The sequence below is a fragment of the Passer domesticus genome, chromosome 4, assembly GCF_036417665.1.
Source record: "Passer domesticus isolate bPasDom1 chromosome 4, bPasDom1.hap1, whole genome shotgun sequence".
Taxonomy (NCBI): Eukaryota; Metazoa; Chordata; class Aves; order Passeriformes; family Passeridae; genus Passer; species Passer domesticus.
Window position 1 is genome coordinate 16,944,854 of NC_087477.1, and position 16,098 is coordinate 16,960,951.

General features: G+C 40.6%; 1 protein-coding gene across 1 annotated transcript in view; it reads right to left on the bottom strand.

Moving 5' to 3' along the window:
• Positions 1–16,098, bottom strand: part of PRDM5 (PR/SET domain 5) — a 169,569-nt gene that overhangs the window by 38,047 nt on the left and 115,424 nt on the right. The window contains exons 27-31 of the mRNA XM_064416379.1: positions 15,735–15,847; positions 14,273–14,437; positions 7,236–7,428; positions 5,587–5,710; positions 2,289–4,094 (exon numbers count right to left, since the gene is read on the bottom strand). The gene's annotated coding sequence lies outside the window, so the exon portion shown is untranslated. The remainder of the gene's footprint in view (positions 1–2,288; positions 4,095–5,586; positions 5,711–7,235; positions 7,429–14,272; positions 14,438–15,734; positions 15,848–16,098) is intronic.

Consider the following 16,098-nt stretch of genomic DNA (forward strand, 5'->3'; position numbering starts at 1 on the left):
AGAGCATAAATAACAATGAGTTCTGAAAAGCCCCTGGTGTCCCTGCATGGGCAGGAGCTGTTCTGAGTGCAACAGGCACTTCTTGTGTGTGGCACATCTTAACCACGAAATTGATACCTACAAACAGAGTCTGGTGTCATCAACATCCAGCTCACAGCTGAAACTGTTTTGGAGTTTTGTTAAAAATGACAAAATTTGATGAATGGAGATTAATGATTAAAATGCTTCAGCCTTGCTAAGTCCTCACACAATGTGATGGCAAATAAGTCTTCAAAGAGATTTATTTTTGTTCCTAGCAGCTGGATATCTAGAGCCTGCCATTCCTGAGGGAGTCCCAGAGACCCACTTGATGATGGGAGTGTTTCACAGCTGTAAGAGGCTCAGATGGCTAAACAATGACTCGAGCTGGAACATATTTTAGAGACTAGACTCTGCAAGCCCTGAGGTCTCTAATTGCCTGCAGGCAGCCTGCTATCACTGCAAACCTGGAGCTCCCATCTTGTAACATGAGGCACTGAAAGCCTGTCTTGAACATAGAATTCAATTACAAAGAAATTATTCCAGGAAAAAACCCAACAAGAACACATATTTCTACCCCATTTTTCTGCTGTCAGAGGGGCAGGTGGGCTGGAAGCTCATTGACATCAGGAAGATGGATCCTTATTTACACTTCCACAGGAAAGCTGCTGTGAAAATTAATTGTTTTCCTTACCTACAGACAACACATATTTACAAGGCAATTACTCCACTACAAACACTTCCATTTTGAATTTGAATGGAAATTAAACTTGGACAATGCCAGAGGAACATTTGGGAAGTCACAATGACAGAAGCAAAGCTTTTGTAAAGCACATTATAAGCCACATTTAAAAATCACTTTGAAACACTCATCAAAGATTTAATTACAGGTTCTGTAGTGATCTGTATTACCAGGCCTTGATTATTTCTGCAAAATATGCTACATTAACTTACACATGATGGAAATGTAGATTTAAATAGCTTTAAAGTATTATAATTAAAATTAAATCACCACAAACAAAATTAATGAATAACATTTTCTGGTTCATAGCCCTAGTTTTAGGGAATTTGCTCACTGGCTGATTAGAATGCCAAAAGTGGTCGTATTCTATCATGGAATCATAATCTAACTATGCAAAATTCCAATACAACCTTGAAATTAAAAAAAAATAATCTTACAATCTATTTTACTTTGACATAAGATAAATACATCAATAATAACTTTTACAAGGCAAAAAAATCCTCACTAAATCTGTCATCTTTCTAAAATTTCTAAAAATTATTTTAGACAATTTCCTACATTTCTCGTTTAATTTGGTTTTAATTCTGTAGCAAGAATTAAATATTCATAATATTCTGGGGGATATTGTTCACCTTAAATGCATTTGCCTTAAAAAACCTAATTTTATTCCTGTTTCAGGTGGTGACAAAAGTACAGTTAATCTACAAAAGAAATAGCTACAATTTCCCTTAAAAATTCACCTTTTTTAGAACATCACATCTAATTGCCATGTGATAAAACCTGGTGTGACACTTTAGGTCATGGTGAAACAGCATTTTGTATGACAATAATGAATTGTTATTCCCCTGTTTTGACATGTTTTAGTGCTATGCATGTTTTTGGTTAGTTATTTTCAGTGAGCATCATGCTGTCTGGCCTCAGTCCCATATAACAATTTGTCACAAAACAATTCAAGTTCTACTTTGACTTTTTTCCTTCCCCAGAAATACAGAATATTTGGGATGTCAGACTGACTGTACAAAGAATAATTTGCTTGTGCAGCGCCAGCAATTTCCAAGCACCCATCTCATTTTAAAGGCAGAACTATTCAATGGTTTTGTATTTTAAAAATGCCAATAGTGACAATTTTGAAGCCATTAGGTCTGTATCATTGTGCTAGAAATCACACTGCTGGCAGTGTGCATGTTCACAGAGGAAGAGCAACTGAGGGAATATGGAGAAACTTCAGCTCTGAGGGCAGGTGAGATCAATGTGTTAATAATTACCTGAACAAAATAACAGAGAATAAAAAAGTTTTTCCTGTGAAAGAGGGAAGATACTTCAAATGAAACCCACTCATTAAAAATGCTACTGCTCATTTCCATGGAATAAGTGGAATACCTCATAGCACTCTGCACTTTAAACATATTTACAGTAAAGGGATATGCCAGGAGAGAAAATGACTGATCCCATTTCTCCAGTGATGATGCTGAACCAAGGTTTCTCCCTAAAAATATCTTAAATTCCTCAGAAAAAATATCACACTTACATCTTTTCCACAGTAATCTGGCACAGTTCCTTCCTGTGTATTTCTTGATAGAAGAGTCAGGGAACCTCTCTTCCTAGCTGGGAGTGAAGCTGTCACCTTCTCAAGAGACCAGCACACAAGGCTGCACAAAATGATCCTCCCTCGTCTGCAAGGCCTCAACTTCCATAAGAATGAAAACCAAGAAAAATCTCACCCATCTGGGGATGAAGAAATGGGGGAACTTTTTTTCCCCTGTGACTTATTACTGCAAATTCCAGCAACTGCTGGCCTTCAGGTGGCTTCTCCCCTCAAGTGTTTAAGTAGAAATAGATGTAGATAATGATGGATTTAATTACCACCTGAAGCTCTTACAGGATCAGGTCTGGATGGAAGTAGATTTCAGTGCATCCTCAGCTGTGGAACAAGAGACAGGTGCAGGCTAAAAAAAAAGGCCTGTTCTAATCACTCCTCTTCAATGCAGCTGGTTTAACAAGAGCACAGAGGTTTTTTGGGACCATGCTTGGAAAATGGGAATTTTCATCTCTTTGCTCTTAACGTCCTGTGCAGAAAGGTCACTTGTTCTGGCAGTGGCTAATGTGTGACATCCGAGCAGCTCCTTAGCAGGGTAAATTGCTGCAGTTCAGAGGTATAAATAGCCCCAGCAGCACTCACCAGCCAAGGAGCCGCTCAAAAACGCTTCTGATTAATTTCCTGTTACCGGGTTGGTCTTCCAAAGCCTCTAGAGAACTTCCTGGCAGCGCAGTGAAACCCCATTTGCAGAGTGGCATTTCCACAGTTTTGCCTTTGATTGCCAAGCCAACACTTGATGCCTCCTACTGATCACATTCCCCCACCTCTGCCGGCGGCCTTGGCAGGGAGCCGCCTCGGGAACCCTCCCGGTGCAATCTGGACTGGCCCCATGCACATGAGCTGTGGCTTTCGTGCCTCCTGTCCACCATCTGCTCACTTCTGCCCCTGTGTCTGTCCATCTGTGGAGTCCTGTCCATGTGTGGAAGGACTTTGTGCCCTTCTTCCTCTGGCACCTAGGGCTGGAGGATATAAATATCCTTCACTTCCGAGTGTACACGTGTGGCTCTTAAAGAATTTCTTGTTCAGCAGCATTTGAGTGACCAACAAATACTAATTTTTTGGTAATTTGGCTTTAATACTATTGTAGCACACAGTATTTGTGTATATGTGGCATTTACTGCCACAAGATTCAGTCACTAAAAGCAGTTGCAGAAAGAGGTATTTGGGCAGCAGAATGCAAAATTCACACGGCAAACCTCGGAGTAGGGTCTTTTTCTACAAGGTTGTAATATCAGGGTTATGAGCTCCATTTTTCTGACACACACATGAGTTCTGATGAAGTGTAACTAAACTCGCTGAAGCTCCTGATGGAGAATTCCTGCTGCCCTCAGGACAGGCCAGTGCCAGCAAGTGATGTAGTTCCTGCACCCATGAGTACAGCTGAGACTTTACTTCAAGCTATGGAAAATGGAAGCAGCAGGAAGGCAGAGGGAAAGAAGATTCTTTTAGGGCTCCTCTCCCGAGTCCCAGTGACCAGCCCCAGACTGGCCAATGGAGGTGGGCCAGGAGCAGGACCCTGAGTCAGTGGTTTAGGTGCAGTCCTTGCCACCCCTCTGCTTCCTGGCTGTCAGTTCAGCATCAGTGCCCCAGAAAACCAAGGGACATGGTTAGAGGGCAAAAAGATAAAGACAGCATTTATGTCCAATTTTGGGCCACAAAGTGATAGTGTGGAGATGGAAAAGCATTCATGTCCCAACCTGCCCATACTCCATCTGTTTGCAACAAGATACTCAGTCCCTGTGTAAAGCAGAGGGAAAAGGGATGGGTTTGTTTTTTTATTACACACTCATGTAGATTTTGAAAGGAGGAAACCAAGCAAGCCAAAATTAAATATAATTTTCTCTTTTTCCCCATAGACTCAGTCTGGATGGATGCCAAACCACATTTTGGAGGGGTGAGAAAGGCCCAACATCTGCTTCTGGTGTAACTGTTTGTATCTTCACTCTAAGAAAATTAGGTTTGAAATAATCTCAAATTGTCTGACACCTGTATCCTATTAGAAGTGACACATGGAAACACCTTCAGCGTACTGAATTTAGCACCATGTCAACAGTTTAAAGTGAACAGGAAAAAAAATGGTAAAACTCATTGCTTCCCAGTTTCTGCTGGAGCAGACCTTGTGTCATTGCACAGGATCCTACTGCAAGCTGGATCCACAAACATAATGGGGTTTGAAGCAGTAATTATAATATGGTTTGTATCCCTGGCTGTAACTGGAATTAAATTCAGCAAGGCACCTCAAGGTGACTGGAGGATTTTGAGCTCAGTGCAGGCCCACCTGTGGGCTGGGTGCCAGCCAGCACATAGGACATGGACACACAGCAATTCCAGGGACATTTCTTCCTGCAGCCCAGGTTTGGCATCTTGCAGCTTATAAGACTAGCAAGCAGGGATTGATTTTAACTCTCTTCCTAAGCCTATGTAACCTCCCACTTGCAAATTCCTCACTTTTAGGAACTGATCTGGTGACCTTTTCCCAGATAACACACTGACAGTAAGATCCAAGTTATTCTGAGAAGGACATTTTTTTAAATTCATAAAATTTTATGACTGCTATAAAATTTATAATACCTAAAAATACACTATCCATTACAAAGACAAATATCTTCCCATTTATTTTTAAACATGTTCCTTGGAGAACTTTGAATCTTTTTGTTTTGAGAGACTGTTTTCCATGTTAGTCTGGGAGAAAAGGAAACTGTTTACTTTCTAAATAGTATTGTTTTTCAGCAAATCTGCTCTTCAAGGAGCAATATCTAGAGTCACGAACACAGGACACACCACATTTCAACATGAATTATGGCACGCTAATAAAAATATGTTAAAAATAGAAAAATGGCAATCATGGAAAGACAGACAAATAACACTGAACTATTTTCTAAGAGAAGAGTGCATGCAAGACTCTGTAACAGGAAAGTGTCAAGTACAATTTAGGCTCATTTTTTGCCCCAGGACAAGCCAAATGCATTTTCTGAACGGTGTGGAACTAGTGACACTAAACTAAGGATAATACCTAGTATTTTACATGCACCCAGAGCTGAAAAAGACCAGAGAAAACCTGGAGAGGTTAAATTTATTCTAAGGGCACTTCACAGAAATTTCAAGCCTACTTAGATTTGTTAATAATAGGAGCTGAGTCACTTCTAATTTATTGGTTTAACATGATATACACTGCTAAGGTCAAAGCCTCCTAAAATGTTTTAAGATCTGTTATTGACCATTTTCTTACTTCATTCATGAAAGCTGCCTTATAGGTTCCTTCACAGATGGCCCCAATGCATGGAAACACAACCATCAACACTTACAGATTTATGTAAATGTTATTCAGTTCATCTTCCTAAAAATTCATTGGCCTGGAAAAATAAAAGGGTTGTTCACTCAATATTTTCAGCAGAAAATGTTTATGACAACATGACTATGGAGAAAAATGCAAGCAGACCAAAGTATAATAATATATAAATGGACATTTTCAATGCTATTGATATGGGTTTTTTTTTATTTCTAATTTGCTTTCAGGAAGGCTCAAATGAAGGCAACCAATTCTACTCACTAACTCAGTAAACTTGTGGTGTCGCTCAGAGCAATGTGAATTTGAATTCCAATTGAGCTGAAATTTCAAGAGTGGTTCCTGGAGTTCCTTTGGAGAATAAGCATGTCTGAGTAGGGCTGTGCTCTGCCAGCCAAGCTTGTGCTTGGTTTCCACAGAATAAATTCAGTGTACATTTATCTGGCAGAAGTTACTTAGCCATTTTGAGCAATTCGACCGCAATGTGTTATCACCAGCAGAGATTTTTCTCCACTGAATAAGCAAATGCAACTTTTTTTCTGAGAAAATGTGGTTTTGTTGCTCTCAGACACAATTTGAGGAAGGATCACTCATATGCTGACAATATGGCTAAACACTGACGTTGGTGTAATTTGGATAGCAGTCCCATAACATACTGCATCTATCAAACAATTACCTTGTCACTAGCTCTTTAAAGTCCAGAAATATGGAAGTGCACAAGCATTTGTTGATCCATGTCATTCCCCACACCGATAAGTTGCAGCTGGAAACCAACAGCTTAATTTCTACCTTGTTGGGCCACAAGACGTTCTGAGAATTCAGTGTACACAGGAAATCCAGACTTCTGAAAGTGTTTCTTGGCTGATCCTCTGGGCTTCCGGTAGATTTTTATTACACTCTAACCCAGGGATTGCATCTCTTAACCTATAATGCTGAAGATATTCTGAATTTGGTTATTGGTTTCTGCTGAAACAGGACTGAACTTCAGCACATATTTTTCCTGACATAGAATGGCTGGTTTTATACTATGATTACATACAAAGTCTTCATCATTCCCACCACAATAAAGTAATTAAAGAGATGAGAAAGAGAAATCCATTGATGACATGAAACTTATTCCTTCACTTCTATTCTTTCCTTTTTAAAATGACAACTGTTTGGAACAAGGATCCCACTCCTCAGCAACCTAAAAGCAGCCAGTGTTAACTTGTCATTCTAGCAGGAACAGTTACAGCCAACATATTAGGAACCACATAATGTCATTTGCTCTATTATGGTGTATTTGGACAGGAACTGTGAAGTTGCCATTTTTCACAGCTTTTCAGGATTTATGAAGAAAACCTTCAAAATTTTACTGTTTTCATTACCACACCCTTTTTCTAACAGAAATAACAACACCCCCTGAAGTCTGCCATCTTATTTTTCCAAGAGTGCAAAGGCACACAGACAGGGGGCTGTGTCAGCCCTAACAACACCAATGTTTCAAACATTGCAGTGGTCTCACTAAATTGAATATAGACATGCTCTCAAACGCCATCAGTTACAAACTGCTCCAGAACCATCCCTGCCTGCAGCAGCCTGTTGGATTGTACCTGGAGACAAGGGATGGACGTTATCAGTGGCTTGGCCAAGTGCTGCTGGTGCAGTGCTCAAGGTCACTCCCAAGCCCACCTCTGCACGTGCTGGGTGATGAACGGCCGTGCTCAGCCATGCTGATGGGCCCATCCTTCTCACAGGCAGTGACCAACGCTGAGCAGCTGGCAGCAAGGCTGCTTCATCTTCCCACTGCTCAGGGGGGGAAAAGAACAGAAAAAGCCCACTATTAGAAAAAGATTTATCAGCAAATGTAGCAGAGCCATACTTGACCTCCATATCTTCTCTTGTTTCCCAAAGGCAGCACATGTAAGATATTTCCTGTCTTTCATGTTACTGGCTGGAATGCATCATGAAGTCCAAATTTGCAACCTGCTGTCTGTTTTAGTCATTAGGCATGATTTTCTTTGTCTCTTGATATGAACTGCAGCCAACTGTTCACTGTTGTAATAATGCACAATTTCTTCAGTATTCCCCCTTCTCCTGGACAAATAAACAAAAAATCCCAGCCAGGCTAAAAGCTGCAGTTCAGTCATCGGCCGAGGCTGCTGTGTCTTACAGTACCTTATTCCCACATCAGCACACTCCACTCTGCTCTAGCTCACCAAAACATTAGTCACAGTAGCCTCCACCCGTTATTCAGGGGCTAAAATTCAAAGGTTAATGAACAACAATTAAAAGTAGCTATTAGACTTCAACAAAGCTTATTTGAAGACATTAAAGATGGAGTTTGCTGGCTGCAGCTTGGTTCTATATTCACTCATCTGTCCATAACATCCAAGCATTGTGAACTATTATTTTTTAAATTATATCCACTCTGCACAGACATACCCCAGGTTATGAAACTACTGTATTATCTTTGCCAGCTGTGTATCTTGGAATGATGTTCTCAGAACAGTTACTCAGTATTTCAACTTCTGATCACCTTAAAAATCAACTGAAGACAATTTTTAAGGACATTAAAATACACATTGCTTGTAAAATAAAGGTCTGGTTATGCTTTGATGGCCACAAGCACTGGTACACAAGTACTGGTTATATTTTTGCTCCACTAATTTTATATATAGATGTATTTAGTAAATGTGTTCAAAATGAAAGAAACTCCTGACTGTATCTATAGCAAGCCTTCTACAGGAAAGAAAAGAAGAACTACAATAGGTGCACATGACAAACTGATACCTGATTTGAAAACCAGATGAGAGGGATCTCACCTTCACAAAAAGTGAACTGTGAGGCTGCTCTGCCACTCCAACAATAAAAGTTTACTTCATGAGGAGCAAAATCAGTAGAACTTGATTTCCTGCTCATTTGTGTCTCCGAAGCCTCCTTCCAGTGCCCTAAGCCATCTGCTCTCCATGGGAATGAGTGGATACCTGCAGTGGTCAGTGTGGAGCTGGAGCCATGGGCTGGCCCAGCAGCTGCTGTCACACCCATGAGGTAACTGATGGGTTCTGCTGGTGTGTCAGTGTGGGCACCAACAGGAATCCTTTCCTTCCATCCAGCTCCCAGTGCTCCTAGCCATCACAGGCAATTAAGGTCATTAAATCCATCTCAGTTGAAATTGCTTTCCAAGGTTATGAAGGGAAGACTGCCAGGCAGAGTGAGGTCAGACCACAGCAGGCTGCCCTGGTAGGTTATGAGCAGCCCATTCCTCTCATTCAGCACAAACACCCAAACCCTCACAATGAGAAAGAAGTAAAACAGCCTTTGACTGTGTCTCACAAACAGTCCAGCAGCTGCTTTTTAAATTAGAAGCCAATTTTTTAAAATAATAATTTCATATCACTGCAAGCAAGTCAAAAAGATCTGAAGGCCAACTCGTACATTCATCTCCAAATGCAACCGAGCTATTTATCCATGTCTCCTCTGAATGAAAACTCAGGAACAAGCTTTGTTGTTCTCAATGGTTTGGAATTTCAAGACAGAAAACTGATAGATTCTCTGCCAGTCTTCTCCTTGTTCAGTTAAAAATGTTGGTCTGAAGGAAGAGAAGACACTGAATTCAGTTCTTTGACAACAGCAGCCTCATTCTTTCCCTTTTAGGAAAAGCTGCAGGATCCCAGACATGATTCACCTCTTTGGAAGAAAAGGATGGAATATTACAAATATTTTTGCCAAGAGGCTTCACCAAGAGGTGGGAGACTCCAATGAAAAGTGTCTGCATAGCCATGCCATGCATCTCCCAGGCTTACTATTTCCAGCCTTTGCCTGACCACACCCATTTACTTTGGAAGCTGTGAGCTCAGGTGGAATAGGGAGGCTCAGGCAATTTGTACCTTTATGTTCCCAGATGCAGACCACACTGTGCAGTTCAGACCCTCAACTCCAGATTGTGGGCTGAGAGCCTAAATCATTAAGTCAGGAATTACTTTCCTTATAGCCTGAAATAATTAGTTGACTCTCATTACCTGTTTTAGTTCTGGATTGTCTCATTAAACAGACCCTAAAAAGATCACTTTGGGGAAGCTTTCATAGTGAGAATTACAAACAGCTTTCAAGCAAGAAGACCCTTGCTAAGGAGGCATTTTCCTTTACTTCAGTCCATTAAATATGTCTGAAAGCAGACAACAGAAGAATAAGATCTGCCTGACTGACAGATAAGGCAGGCTATCTTATGACCAAAAATTATTTACCTACCTAATGACTCATGGAAACTTGTGCTCCTACCAGTCATAGGAGTTAGTTTTACAGCTTTATGTGTGGTTAATAAAGCCCAAAGAACCCCCATATCTTTAGACTATATGACAAACCATTGTCATAGACAGAGATGCAACTACAAACTATTTATTGTGGAGCCAAAGTAATGCCTATTTTCCATAAATTGAATAACTCATACCAATTAATCAGTGCCCACAGATTACAGCCAATTTGATAAAGGAAAAAGTACTTTCTGTTTTCATCACTGAGAGAAATACAACTGGGCTGAGGGGCAAACTAGACTGGCACATTAAAAATGCCTGTTAGGAAAAGCACTACTGGCCTGACTGCACCTCCCATGGGATTCAGTGAAGTGCCTGTAACCATGAGATTGGCACTGCTTAAATTCACAGCTTTCCAGAAGGATGAAGCTCACTCCCTATTCATCTTTGCCACCATCTAAAGAATTAAGAGAGTGGCTGGTGATGAAGAGCACATCAATCATGTTTATTGTGACAACCATGACTGTTATAAAACAGACACTCCTACAGCATATGCTAACCTCCCCCATGCTTTTTCTTTCTTTATTAAAAACTTGTTGAACATTCAGTTCAGGTCCCCTGGGACAGATGCCTAGAAAAGTGCTGACTGCAGGAACAAACCCATTTTAGGAGTTGCCCACAACACACTATTTGCAGGTATGGGTCTAGGTGCAGTTCTCACTGCTGCACTCAGGCAGTTATTTCTCAAAGGATGGCTTTGAACAGTTTTCAGGAACAAACTGCTGTTAGAAAAACAGCTAACAGAGAGATATATCTTTGATTTAACTCAATATTTTGTTCATTTGAATCTTTATTCTTTATGGTGGAATGGTTGAGCAGAGGGAGCAATTGGGAAATTTCTGAACCAAGGTCAGCTCAAGCACAGTCAATATGAAATTACTGTCAAAGCTTACATTCAAAGCTTTCAAATGGGCTAAGGAAAGAACACAGGAAAAAATGCCTGTGAGCTGAAAAAAATGAGAAGGCTTCAAACTAGGTAGTTTGAACTGACTCACAAACTCTTGTCCTGAAAACAACATTTTCCTGGACACTATGAGGTGTTAACCATCTTTGTTCAAGCAGACAACAGTGGAAGAATGGCTATAGCTGCCCCTTACCTTCCCTGGCTAAAAATGTACCCTGGCTTGATTTGTTTCCTATGCTCAAAAGCTGCACTGGGAAAGAACAGGACAATCTTGCTAAAAAATGCAAGTGAAAATACAGTTTTCATGAAGTCTTCATGGAAAAGTCTTCATGAAACAAGGACTCACCAGTAAACATTTCAGATGTACCCTGCCACTGAGGAAACTGGAGAGGACTCTGTTTGACAGACCGTGGGGAAGAAAAGAAGTTTCTAGGCAAGACAACCCAAGAAAAATTAGTCTCTAGTCATTACACCCAAGTTATTCTCCCTTGTGTAGAGACAGAGAATCAGAGGCCTAAAGTAAATATTTAAGTCATCTGATCCACATGCTATAGCCACAACTCATTAGATATCTGCTAATTACAGCTTTGAAAGATGCCATGGAGTGACACAAGGCAGACCTAGATGTATTTAGTTAGTTTTACAACCGAGGAGCATAACAAACCCTTGGGTTCTTTCCTACAGTCAACAGCTCCAACAAAGAGCTCTCCATTAATTGCAACCACATCTTGTCTATTTTTATGTATGAGAAACACTACAGTCCTTATAAAAACCATAAAACAGCCATTGTCATTAAGGTATGCTATTAATCAAGGCCTTCTCAAGTGCTTCCTCTTCTCAGCTCCCTTGCCTAGCTCTCAGGTTTTTAGCTAAAAGCAGTGTGGCCATGTGCAGCCCTTGCAGAAAGCTCAGGATTTTGATTTCAGTGCAGGAAACACTCAGCTGTGATCCCTCTTGCAAAGGGGAGGCCCTGAAGTGTTTGCAGGCATTCCCAGCAATGTTAATGACAAAGAGATTCAATCTGACAAAAAGGATTGAAAATACCCACTTGGTTCTGCAAGTACCTTTCATACTTTACTTCCCTCCTCCACTTCTGGAAAATCAGTGCAGCAAGCAGAAGAGAAGCTGAATTCTTTTGGCACTATCCCAAACAGGTTATTTCTGGGATCCTAGAATACTTAGACTCAAGATTAAGAAAAGCTTTCCAAGGGTTAAGGTTAAGGGTGTGTAATGAAGCTGAAGGGTTGTCATTATGTAAGGACAATTTAGACAAGCCTCTGTTAGGAATATTAGCGTAAAGATTCTTCTTTGGGGCAGAAGCATAGATTAAACGATACCCTAAGATATTCTGGCTGTTTCTGAATACTCTAAAACTCAGAAGCACCCCCCTTCCAAGCTGCCACCCTGTATTTTAACAACCTTCTGTATAATTTTTAAACTCCTTTACAATTCTCCCAGGAGCTCTGCACAGTCATACTTCTAAGCCCTGAAGAAGACTGAAAACTCAGTTACTTAGTTATAAGAAAAGCAAAAAGCAAATAAAAACTCCAAACCCCAAATGGGATTGTTATCTCATCAAGAAGTAAAAAATGAGGCAGAAGACACACATGATAAAAGAAGACACCAGAGCCCCAGCAGTAAAAATTACGAGTTACAAGAGCGATATAAATCCTGTTAGCAGGTTGGCAGAAACCTGACATTTCCAATTCTCCATAAAGCTGTTATACACATCTACTGAACTACAAAATTAAGACTAGCTCTGCCAGTTTGAGTCATGGCCAATTCAGGCAAGTTGCAAAGCTGACCTCTTTTTGAGTCCATGTTAGCCACCTCCACTCTGCAGCATCTAATTTAGTGCTGCAATAGATAAGATTTGAAGAATTACTCTGAAACATTTCTCAAGGTGTCTAGAAAACACTTAAGCATTGGAGGATAACTTTAGAGTGCCTTAACTTCTTTTTCCCCCCTCCTGACAAATAAAATAGGAACTTAGATTCACTGCTTCAGGCTCCTAGTTTGAGATGCGCTTCTGAGCACTGTCATTGGCAGCCCAAAGCCAGGTCACCAGTTATCAGATACACAGAGAAAGAGCCACAAGGGACCCTGGGTAGTCCTTTCCCCTGCCCAAAAGATCCAGCACACAGGAAGAGGATGGCTGAGTAGGGCAAGCCAGCAATAGCATGGTTCATCCATGTGGTTTTATGGGGCAGTTAACTTTTATTACCTGGTAATTACTGAGGAAGGCTTCAGACAAGCTGACTCTACAGCCCACATGGCAGCAGACTTGTGTGGGCAGTCAGCTCACAAAAATCATGCTGCAAGACTAATGTTTCACAGGGGAAAGTCAGTCCATTAGGAAAGCCAAGTTCAAGAAGACAAGTTTAGCCATATTTCAATAGTACCAGAAAAGAATTATAAATACCAACTCTTAGGTTAAAAAAAAAAAAAGAAATTGGAAAAGGCAGCTGAAGAATAAGAAGAAGTTACAAGGTACAACAACAAAAAGTATGAAATATCTTAAAAATAAAAAAGGCTGGAGGGCAGGGATCAGATGACAAAAAAGCGTTTGTGAATAGAAAGGCAAAGAGTTTTAAACTTGAAGTGGGCAAGCTAAGCTCCATGCTGCAGAGAAGACACTTGTTTATGGCATCACCCCTGAAGCGGGTACAACAAGGAGCAGTGAAGAAGAGGGAAGAGAAGGCCTTAGGAGAGGTAAAAAAAATAAATACTGAACATGCTCATTTTTCAAAGAAGAAGCACCACAATCTAGGAGTACAATGGCTGTTGCTTTAAAGCAGTGGGTATCATTACCAAAGAAGTCACCTGCTATTTCCTCCTTGACTGTTCCCTGCTGTGGTACTATTTCTTCACACAGTTAGTATGTGTGAGCAGAGCACATCAATACTTGTAAAATCAGTGCATTCTTCTCTGTAGAGGCACTAAATGTTTGTGAAATGAGCACTTTGGTGAATCTCAGGCTGCTTTCTCTGAGCTAATACCAGTTAACAGGTTTTGATCCTCTGTACCTGTTTTAAACTTTATTTAAATCTTAAACCCAAAAATATGTCAAACAATCCTGAACCACGTGATAAACATATGCCAAAGTCATATAATTTCCAATCTCTTCTGTTCATTCTTTGCAATAAAAAGCAAAAATTACAGTTGATTTACTGTGCAGTCAAACATTGGGAGAATACAGGAACATGTGGGATCACTTTAGGTCAGGATCAAAACCCCATAATTTAGCTGAGAGCAGCTTCCAAACTAAGCTCATATTTTTTCAGACTATATTTACAGTGCAGTTACTATGTGCCAGTACATCATTAAATGTCCTAAGAGCTAAACCCACCCCATTCTTTATGGGGAGGATTTTTTCCCCCTAAGTCAGAAATACCCATTCCAGTGGAATTCTGAAGGAACCAGCAGCACTCACAGCATTCTACCCCCATCCATCTCCAGTCCTGATGGCTGCTAAGCTGTCTGCAGCCTTTTCTTGTTGCTGGTAAGAGCTCACAGTCTCCTGTTCTCACTTCCTAACATGCACCTTGGCCTGGTTAGAACCACTGCTCCCCTAGCCAGTTTGAATTGGGAAGTAGAGCTGGCAAAAAAGCAGAAGAGATTTGGGATGAATATATATATGAGTGTCTGGTTCTACCAGCAGCACATCAGCCTCGAGGATGCTGTAGAGAAGAGGGAGGGATAAGTTACAAAGGCAGAAAAAAAAAATTAAAAAAAAAGAAAATCAAAAAAGAAAACCAAAAAGTTCAGAAGCTGAGCCCTGAACATTCATACTGTTGTCCAGTCCACTGCCCAGAATTCTGGATGGGGAGAGAGAGGACTGACTCCCATTTCCAGCACTACATTTGTGATACAGAGCTCTCTGGTGGGCTGCTCTGCCTGCATGGCACAGATAATGATGCAATTGTCAAACCTTCTGCTTCCTGCTCTGTGTGCTCAGCCACAGTGTCCCGGTTCAAAGCCTGATTATTTCCGACCCTGCTGCATTAAAGCTGCAAACTGAGAGGAACATTGTGCAGTAGACAAATTGGCCATGCATCAGAGATCTCAGTTTAATGCTCTTAGTAGAGGAATGGTGTGTTTTGACGAATGTTCAGAGCTGAAAACTTCACCTTATCACACAGAAGTTGCTGTCTGCAGGGAGAGGCATGGGGAGAGTAATGCTGCCTGGAAAAGCAGCCAGCTGACTTTGTATCTCTCCCAAACAACACTGGGACATGCTGAGCTCAGGAAGCAGTGGGAGAAGAGGAAAATCATGTCCCAGACTAAATCAAGAATCACTCTGCTTTGCAGTCTACAGCTGCTGCAACAACCTCAAACACAAAACACCATCTGAAAATTAACTATTGCAAGACTTTATTTTCTTTTTTTTCCCCCTTTTTTCTTTCTTTTCTTTTCTCAATTGAATGTGTGCAGAAGATACTGTTTGAGTATTAAATGTTGTTCTAAGAAGAAAATGAGAGCCCCAGGAATAAATACTCTGGGATTTATGGAGCCAGTGCCTATACAGTGGCAGGAAACTTTGACAGGTTGCTGTAAGCATTCATGAAATGGTCTCTAATATCTGACTGGAAAGCACTGCAATATTCAGTGGGATGGAATGAAAGGCAGCCAACATGGCAAACATCTTGGGTGTTTCTATGTCAATAATTACCTTTTATCAAACTTTAACAAGTGATCTCAAAATATTTTTGGCTTGTAGTCATGAAATGGGCAACAAACACACAAGTTGCTACCTCACATTAACATGTTTGGTCCCAAGAGGTTAAGCACTCATCTGTTTCCAAATCATGTTTAAAATTAAAAAAAAAAATAATAACCCCAAACCCCCAAACAAGACAACACAACAACAAAAAACCCCCAAAAACCCACACAACCTTTTCATCTCTGTCCAGGCTGTTGAAACACATCAGCTCTTGCACATAAATTATGGTTTTTCAGGACTTCTTATCTTTGATATTTCTCATGACATAATGCCTCCAACATAGACCTGCAAGGTAAAACAGAGTTTTAAGCATGAATAACAAAACTGAGCCTTCCATCAACATGGATTTCTTGACAGGAGGAAGAAGGCTTGGACACACAGATAATATTTGGGCTGAAAACAAGTTCAGATTGCTGCGACACAGACAGCAAGGGAACAGCAATATTTTGGCTTTGCAGAAACAAAGAGAAATAAGGACTAGATTTTTAGCTTCGCTTTCAAACTCTGACTTCAGAACCAATTTTAAAAAATGATTA